The sequence below is a fragment of the Lactuca serriola genome, chromosome 3, assembly GCF_051521515.1.
Source record: "Lactuca serriola cultivar US96UC23 chromosome 3, Lser_US96UC23_V15, whole genome shotgun sequence".
Taxonomy (NCBI): Eukaryota; Viridiplantae; Streptophyta; class Magnoliopsida; order Asterales; family Asteraceae; genus Lactuca; species Lactuca serriola.
Window position 1 is genome coordinate 148,047,609 of NC_136410.1, and position 10,625 is coordinate 148,058,233.

Consider the following 10,625-nt stretch of genomic DNA (forward strand, 5'->3'; position numbering starts at 1 on the left):
TTACCTAAAAGACCAAAACCATCCAAGAAACTGTAAACCTCAATAAGCGGGGTTTGGGGTGTGTTTCGGCTGCCTGGGGACGCGACTTGCATGGTCAGGAATGCGACCCGCGTTCAGTGGTAAAAATTTTTAGCTAAACCAAAATCTAAACTTTAGTATTTTCCTCATAACTTTTGCACACAGACTCAGATTTATGCATGGTTTTCTCCTTCATTCATATTTTTACATAAGGAATGAGTTGAAGCAATAAAAATTTGTAATGGAACCTATGAGGGGTATTTTTGTCATGTATTGACTTTTATACATGTTATATAGGTGGTGTTTGAGAGTGTTGCTCTAAGGAAAGAAACTACAAGAGGACTAGCCAATATTCTTTTGATTGAGGTGAGTATGTGTTGCCATTTTCCCACTTTGGGGTACATGGAAAAATGATTTATAATAATGAAATACCAATGCTTTGGTATATGAAACTTTTTGAAATGAAATTTTTTAATACTTTTGAAAGGAATGTTTTGAAAGAATGCCTAAAAAGCAAGAATTGTTTTGAAAGCAAACAATGTTTTGGAAGAATGAGTGTTTTTGATATGTGAATATGTATTTTCAAAGTATATATTTCTAGTGATCTATGCTAATATAAATAAAAATGTAAGTATTGATAATGTTTGAATGTGAAAGCTATAATGAAAGTAAAAAGACACAAATCAATTCTCCGATATATGATGTCACAAAAGGAGCCTATAGGAATCTACTGAGGTGGTACCTTCCCTTCGCAAAGTAGATATCCTAATGTTAATGATGCCCTAGTGGATTGATTGTGTTCTTTCCACCATGGTTTAGACTTTGGAGTGGTCTCTTGATTAGGTGTAGACCCTAAGTATAAAAATGACAATGGTTTAATACCAGAATTTGCTCTTAATGAAAGAATGGAATGGAATGTGAAAAGAAATGGCTTTTGAATTATGTTATGCCTACGAAATGTTTTGATATGGAATGGAATATGTATGTAACACTCCAAAAATCATAAAAAACTTAAAAATTTTAAAATCAACCATTAACCATCATTGTTTACAAAAAGAGCCATTGTTTCCAAAAGTAAGTCATATCAGAGTGTCCCAAAATCCATATCATGAAAATATGAAGATGTGCACGATCAAGCCTTTGCTTTCCCACGATCATTAGAAGTACCTGAAACAATAAAATAAAACTGTAAGCCAAAGATTAGTAAGTTCCCCCAAAGTACCAACACACTACATAACAAACAAAACATGCAAATATGAGCCTTCGGCCTGAATGGACCACCTTACAAGGCCTACAGGCTATCTAGACAGCTCTATGGCCGTTCGACCTGACTAGACCACCTCGCAGCGCCTACAACCTATCCGGACCGCTCGGGGTGTCTTGGGATTCAGCATAAAGCAGGACCGCCTCAACCCAACCACAATATGTCTACATATGTAACAAACAAACATAAACACAAAACCAACAAATACAGATAACCATACAGATCTACTACTCAATCACATACTAGCATAACACTATCCTATAACTAGGATAAATAATCTAGTAGGTCGGCGTTGGTTCCTTCGACCCACGAGTACAGTGAGAAAAACTCACCTCTCAGTCTAAGAAGATATATGACAGAAAACAGCTCTATGGTGTATCGAAAACCAAGACTCGTATGCCTCCTCCTGCACAATCTGTCTGAACCCACCAAAATCTGGCCACAAACACGTCCATATTGGGTCAATAACCCCCTACTGTCAGTAGAAAACCTGTCAATCTCACCCTGAGTCTCTCCTGTTTCTAATTTTCCTTCTTGACTCACTCGGCTTGAGCCTCCCTAATCAGATCCAACAATAATGAATCCATCGAAATCCTCATTCAAAGACCTCCAGTCACATAACTAGCTGTCTTGTGGCTCAAAGCATCAGGCACCACATTGGCTTTCTCGGGATGATACAGAATCTCACAATAATAATCCTTGCCCATATCAAGTCACCTACGCTTTCTCATGTTCATATTTGGCTAATCCATAAGATATCACAAACTCTTGTGATTCGTGTGAATAGTACACTGAACCCCATACAAGTAGTGTTGCCAAATCTTGAAAGCAAACACTATTGCCCTCAACTCCAAATCATGAGTAGGATTACAGACCTCATGCCGCTTCAGCTGCTGAGAAACAAAAGCAATAACTTTCCCATGATGCATAAGCAATGCGCCCAAACCTATGATGGATGCATCACAAAACACCATGAAATCCTCAACACCCTCAGGGAGGGTCAACGCTGGGGCCTCACACAATTTTCGTCTCAGAGTCTCGAATGTCACCTGTTGCTCAGAGCCCCAATAGAAATCTATGCCCTTCCTCATCAGACGAGTGAGGGGTACTGCAATCTAGGAGAAATCCAAAATAAATCTCTAATAATATCTTGCTAACCCCAAGAGATTCTTGATCTCCGAGGGAGACTTCGAAACCTCCCACTGCATCACGGCCTCAAACTTGGCCGGATCGACAAGAATCCAATTTCGGTTAACAAGATGTCCCAAGAAATGGACCTCCCGTAACCAAAACTCATACTTCAAGAACTTGGCATACAATCGTTATTGCCTCAACACTCCCGGAAGCTCGCGAAGTTGTTCCTCATGCTGCTCCCTTGTCTTGGAATACACCAAGATATCATCAATCAAAATAATAAATGATCGATTGAGCATCGACCTGCATACCCGATTCATCAAATCCATAAAAGCCATAGGTACCTTGGTGAGCCCAAATGGCATCACCACAAACTCGGAATGACCATTGCGAGTCCGAAATGCGGTCTTCTCCACATATTTTTCTCTAACCATCATTTAATGATATCCTGACCTCAAGTCGATCTTGGAGAACCAATACACACCCTGCAACTGATCGAAAAGGTCATCAATCCATGGAAGGGGATAACAATTCTTCACTGTCAACTTGCTCAACTCCTGGTAATCAATGCACATCCAATATGAACCCTCATTCTTCTTGAAAAAAAATAGGTGCTCCCCATGGTGAAATGCTCGGTCCAATAAACTGTTTGCCCAACAGCTCCTGAAGCTGAGAGGATAACTTCTGCATCCCAGGCAGTGCCAATCAGTACGACGCCTTATAAATTGGAGTCGCACCAGGGACCAAATCAATCCTGAACTCGACCTACCCCTTTAGAGGCACACCAGGCAACTCCTCCGAGAACACATCAACAAATTCTCTGACAACTGACACATCCGAAACTGAAACCTACTTCCCAACGCGGGCATCAACTACATAAGCAAGATAACCCATACACCTTGCTAAATACACTGCCAAGCTCGGGAAACATAACAAAAGGTCAATCCCAATCTGGTGCCCTCTCCATAAATAACCAATTCTCCCTTGGGGTTCGAACTATCACCTGCTGACCCTCACAATCCAACGTAGCCCTGAATCTACTCAGCCAGTCCATCCCTACAATCACACACATGTCTCCTATGGGGATAGGGATTAGGTCAATCGAGTAAGGCAACCCCAAAATCTCCAAAATACAATCCCGAAAACACTTGATGCATAAATCCCATGTTCATTGGTGACAAAAACCCGTAACGGACACTCCAACTCAACAAAGGGTCATATCAAAAACCCTACTAAAAGACTAAGATACAAAGGACCGACTCGCACCTGAGTTGAATAACACAAGAGCAGGCAAAGAATTCACTAAAAATGTACCTATCAGAAGCATAAAAATAAGCATACCATAAAATAATTGACAGAATGATAAGTGGAAACATACCAATAACAACGTTTGGCGCCGCCGTGGCCTCCTGTGCTGTGAGCTAAGAAGCACGACCTCGAGCCTTCGGGGGCTCCATCCTACTCTGGTGTCCATCTATGATCCTTAATGTGTCTGGTGTTGGAGCCTGCGTTGGTCCCGCGGTGAGCAAGGGAAAGTTGGCCTTAATATGACCAACCTGCTCACAATGATAACAGATCATGGTGCTCGGTATTGGGACCTGCTGGTGAATGTCCTTGGCATAATGCCCCTCCTTGCCACATTTGTGGCACCCAAAAGAAGACCGACAAGAACCACCATGAACCTTACCGCACTTACCACAAGTGCGGCCCCTTTGACACCCAGATCTCACATCAATGACCTTGAACCGCTTCGATGCAGGCTGCGTCTGCATCAGAGCCTACCTTCACTCCCTCTCCTGGAGCTCCATCTTAATCTCCTGCCTCCTCGCGACCTCCTGTAACGCCACAAGTGTACCATAACGTTGAGTGGCCACAAACTAGCGGATGTCCATGTTGAGAATGCTCAAGTACTGGTTCATCTGAGCTTGCTTAGATGTAGCAACTTAGCACAAAATAGAGCTCTCTTAGTAAACATCTTGGTGATCTCGGTCACCGACTCAATCCCCTCCCTCATATCCAAATACTCCTGGGCAAGCCTCTCCCTCTCCACTAATGGAAGATATCTCATGCAAAACATCATAGAAAACTGCTCCCATGTCACAACATTCCTCTGGTCAGGAGTGTACTAACCAGTCACCAATCTCCACCCGTCCTTCACTCCTGAACACAGAAGGTTAAAGGCGCACTTGAACTTCTGGTTGGCAGGTCATGAGCATGTAAAAAAACATACATCAAGATCAGATAACCACCTTATTGCGATGATCGGATCCGGAACCCCATCAAACACTAGAGGCTTCGTATTATCGAAGTCCCGGTACTGAACGACTCTCTCTCCATGAACCCCATTGGCTACAACAGGGATGGTAGCTGCAACAACAATAGACTCATAAAGTGCAGCATAACGATCGTCGAAAAGCTCAATCAATTTGGAATCGATCCCCGGACAATAGTAACCACCTCATCAGAAATCAACTTCTGAATCCAATCCTCAATCAACTCTAGCCTATCTTGGCCGCCCACTCTGGCTTCTAAACATGATCCCCTTATGAGCACCATACAGAAAATAAACCATAAAATATCAGACAAGACGCATTTCATACCATACGAGATACTCTAAATAACGAAACCCTAGGGATTGTAACTTCCTTGTTACACGTATGGGTCCCGTGTTTCCGGTAGTACGGGCCCATAATACCTTCCACACCTACTCATATTTGTTTCAGAAGATCATCACAACAACCCTAACAACTCATACTAAGATACTCATACATCCTATCCTCACTCCCTAGAGAATGTTAAGACACTCCTCAACTGGCCGGATGTATACATAAACATATCCATAAAACTTCCACCAACCCTGCAACACTCATGTATTTTAATCATACATAATACTAGATCCTATAGACAGTCAAATACTTGATTCTACCCTAAGCCCTTCATCAAACAAGAACATGAAATAAGGCCAAACTAAACATTTTTAGACTATAGAATCTTAGTTATGTACAACTATGATGCATACACTAAGAAACTATAGTAATAATGTCAATTCCATACAAGAAGTAATCCCAGGCTATTAGGCATCACATATCATGAAATTTAATAATTCAGTTCCTGAAGATCCCTAACCTACCACTAACATGATGTTCTACCGTAAACATAACATCAAATAACAGTATGGGTAACTTGGGGGTATAATTTCTTGCTCCAGCTGATCGTATGCATTTCATCCTTCCTTGGGTAGTTTTGAAAACAATTTTGAAACCATTTTAAAAACTTTGTAGTTTCCTAGTTTGAGTCTGGATTCACACGAATGTTTATCTAATTCTCTCAAACCAAGGCTCTGATACCAACTTGTAACACTCCAAAAATCATAAAATTTTGAAAATTTTAAAATCAACCATTAACCATCATTTTTTACAGTAAGAGTCATTGTTTCCAAAAGTAAGTCATATCAGAGTGTCCCAAAAATCCATATCATGAAAATAAGAAAATGTGCATGATTAGGCCTTCACTTTCCCACGATCCTCAAAAGTACCTGAAACAAAAAACTAAAATTGTAATCCAAAGCTTAGTGAGTTCCCCCAAAGTACCAACACACTACATAACAAACTAAACATGCAAATATGAGCCTTAATCTTGACTGGACTGCATCACAGGTCCTACTGCCTATCTGGACCGCTTTATGGGCCTGCAGCCTGACTGGATCGCCTCATAGTACCTACAACCTATTTGAACTGCTCTATGGGATTTCGGCATGACTGGACCACTTTGTAGAGCCTACAACCTATTTGGACCGCCCCAGGTGTCTTGACCTTCAACACAAAGCAGGATTGCCTCAACCCAACCACAATATTGTTGGATTAGTTATCTAAGTTCATAACTATTTCTGGAATGTACTTGACCCGATTAGCATGGTCCATTTGGGTTGCATGGTATCATGCATTTGGATAGACTATAATGAGAGAAATAACACTTAAGGTTTATTAATATATTATAAGTTCTAATACATCGAGGCAGTTAAGTTCCACCAGGGTAGGTGCTTTCTTCGCGAGTATGTCTGTTGATGGCGCAGTGTCCTATCTGCTCAAGGAAAGCTGCCCAACTCAATGTGTTACGTAATAGCGGCATTTGCTACAAAATCCGCATCTGTTGTCAGATATTTTACTATAAGGTAAGTGAGGACTTCTTAACAGAGTTTCTCTTATTCGTATTAACAGCTACTATAGGAGGAATGTTTTTATGTGGTGCTAACGGTTTAATAACTATCTTTGTAGCTCCAGAATGTTTCAGTTTATGCTCATACCTATTATCTGGATATACCAAGAAAGATGTACGGTCTAATGAGGCTACTATCAAATATTTACTCATGGGTGGGGCAAGCTCTTCTATTCTGGTTCATGGTTTCTCTTGGCTATATGGTTCATCCGGGGGAGAGATCGAGCTTCAAGAAATAGTGAATGGTCTTATCAATACACAAATGTATCTGACTCAGAAGGCGAAATGCACTGGAATACTGATGTGTACCATGCACCTGAATTTACATATGGTAATATTCATCTCTTACCAAAAACAAGTCATTTATGGATATTATTAGGGGAGCCCTAGAGATACAGTCTAGGCCTTTGTTCGATCCACAAGGATCAAGATCAAATGAACGCTTATTCTCTTTCTGTCAAGCCAAGATATATTGCTAACCCCTCAGCAACTAATAATCAAGTGAGAAACAAATTTTTTAGTTCGTATTTTTCTCGTAAAAATCAAAAAGGAGATAGGATTCCTGATTATTCAGAACTGAATCGAATGACATGTACGGATCATTCTAATCTCAGATATCTGGCCATTCTCGACGGTAATTCTGATTTATTGGCAAAGAGGCGCATAAATAGATTCATCATCCCACTCGAATCGATTCAAGAAGGCGAGAACCAACTAATACCTTCTTCAGGTATCTTAATGGAAATACCCAGAAATGGTATTCTCCGTAGAAATACTATTCTTGCTTATTTCGATGATCCTCGATTTATAAGAAAGAGCTCGCGACTTACTAAATATGAGACTCGAGAACTAAATTCAATCGTCAACGAAGAGAATTTGATTGAGTATCGAGGAGTCAAGGTATTTTGGCCAAAATACCAAAAGGAAGTAAATCCATTTTTTTATTCCCGTGGAAGTCCACATTTTGTCCGAATCTTCTTCCATAATGGTACGGCACAATAGTATTATTGGGGCAGATACACAAATGACTTTCAACAGAAGAAGTCGGGTAGGCGGATTGGTCCGAGTGAAGAAAAAAGCAGAAAAAATGAAACTGATAATCTTTTCTGGAGATACCATTTTCCTGGAAAGACAAATAAGGCATTCCGATTGATACCGCCAGGAGGGGGAAAACCAAATTCCAAAGAATACAAAAAATTGAAAAATTGGCTCTATATCCAACGAATGAAACTTTCCAGGTATGAAAAAAGTATTTTGTTTTGGTTCAACCTGTAGTCCCATATAAAAAAACGAATGGTATAAATTTAGGAAGACTTTTCCCGCCGGATCTCTTGCAGGAAAGTGATAATCTACAACTTCGAGTTGTCAATTATATCCTTTATTACGACCCAGTTCTTGAAATTTGGGACACAAGTATTCAATTAGTTCAGACTCCTTTAGTGTTGAATTGGGACTAAGACAAAAAAATCGAAAAGGCATGTGCTTCCTTTGTTGAAATAAGGACAAATGGTTTGCTTAGATATTTTCTAAGAATCGCCTTAGCTAAGTCACCTATTTCTTATACTGGAAAAAGGAACGATCTGTCGGGTTCAGGATTGATCTCTGAGAATGGATCAGATCGCGCTAATGTCAATCCATTTTCTTCCATTTATTCCTATTCCAAGTCAAGGATTAAAGAATCCCTTAATCCAAATCAAGGAACTATCCATACGTTGTTGAATCGAAATAAGGAATCTCAATCTTTGATAATTTTGTCATTATCCAATTGTTTTCGAATAGGCCCATTGAACGATGTAAAATCTCCTAATGTGATAAAAGAATCAATAAAAAAGAACCCCCTAATTCCAATTAGGAATTGGTTGGGCCCGTTAGGAACAGGTTTTCCAATTTATAATTTTGATTTATTTTCCCATTTAATAACCCATAATCAGATCTTGGTAACTAACTATTTGCAACTTGACAATTTCAAACAGATTTTTCAAATACTTAAATATTATTTACTGGATGAAAATGGTCAAATTTATAATCCCTATTCATGCAGTAACATCATTTTGAATCCATTCCATTTGAATTGGTATTTTCTCCATTGCAATTATTGTGAAGAGACATCTCCAATCGTTAGTCTTGGGCAGTTTCTTTGTGAAAATGTATGTATAGCAAAAAAAAGGACCGCATTTAAAATCGGTTCAAGTTCTAATTGTTCAAGTTGACTCTGTGGTAATACGATCAGCTAAGCCTTATTTGGCTACTCCAGGAGCAACTGTTCATGGACATTATGGGGAAATCCTTCACGAAGGCGATACATTAGTTACATTTATATATGAAAAATCAAGATCTGGTGATATAATGCAAAGTCTTCCAAAAGTGGAACAGGTGTTAGAAGTGCGTTCGATTGATTCAATATCGATGAATCTCGAAAAGAGGATTGAGGGTTGGAACAAATCTATAACAAGAATTCTTGGAATTCCTTGGGCATTCTTGATTGGTGCTGAACTAACTATCGTGCAAAGTCGTATCTCTTTGGTTAATAAGGTCCAAAAGGTTTATCGCTCCCAGGGGGTGCAGATACATAATAGGCATATAGAAATTATTGTACGTCAAATAACATCAAAAGTTTTGGTTTCAGAAGATGAAATGTCTAATGTTTTTTCGCCCGGAGAACTAATTGGATTGTTGCGAGCGGAACGAATGGGACGCGCTTTTGAAGAAGCGATCTGTTACCAAGCTGTCTTATTGGGAATAACAAGAGCATCTATGAATACTCAAAGTTTCATATCCGAAGCTAGTTTTCAAGAAACTGCTAGAGTTTTAGTAAAAGCAGCTCTCCTGGGCCGTATCAATTGGTTGAAAGGCCTGAAAGAAAACATTGTTCTGGGGGGGGATGATACCTGTTGGTCGCGGCTTCAAAACACCTTGAAGCGAACCTAACAACATTCCTAACAACATTGCCTTTGAACTCCAAAAAAAGAATCTATTAGAGGGGGAAATGAAAGATATTTTGTTCTACTACAGAAAATTATTTGATTCTTGCCTTTCAAATAATTTCCATGATACATAAGAACAATCATTTTTTTAGGATTTAATGATCTCTAAGAGCAGATTCACCCCTTTCTTTTATCTTTTATAAAGGATCTGTTGGTCCAGTCATTTGATTTGGTAATAGTAATAAAAAAAATAACAAATAGAAAAGAATAATGGCTTGGGCTGTGTATCTACGCCAATTTATGGTATTAAAGAAGGTTCCATCGGAACAATTATTTATTTCATGGTACCTCTTTTTTTTTTTCAAAAGGGGGAGGCAGTGTGGGGAGAAATGACAAGAAGATATTGGAACATTAATTTAGAAGAGATGATGGAAGCAGGAGTTCATTTTGGCCATGGTACTAGGAAATGGAATCCTAAAATGGCACCTTATATCTCTGCAAAACGTAAAGGTATTCATATTACAAATCTTACTAGAACTGCTCATTTTTTATCAGAAGCTTGTGATTTGGTTTTTGATGCAGCAAGCAGAGGAAAACAATTCTTAATTGTTGGCACTAAAAATAAAGAAGCTGATTCAGTAGCATGGGCTGCAATAAGGGCTCGATGTCATTATGTTAATAAAAAATGGCTCGGTGGTATGTTAACGAATTGGTCCACTACAGAAACAAGACTTCATAAGTTTAGAGACTTGAGAACCAAAAAAAAAACAGGGGGGCTCGACCGTCTTCCGAAAAGAGATGAGGCTATGTTGAAAAGACAATTATCTCATTTGCAAACATATCTGGGCGGGATTAAATATATGACAGGGTTACCCGATATTGTAATCATTGTTGATCAGCACGAAGAATATACGGCCCTTCAAGAATGTATCACGTTGGGAATTCCAACAATTTGTTTAATCGATACAAATTGTGACCCCGATCTCGCAGATATTTCGATTCCAGCCAATGATGACGCTATATCTTCAATCCGATTAATTCTTAACAAATTAGTATTTGCAATTTGTGAA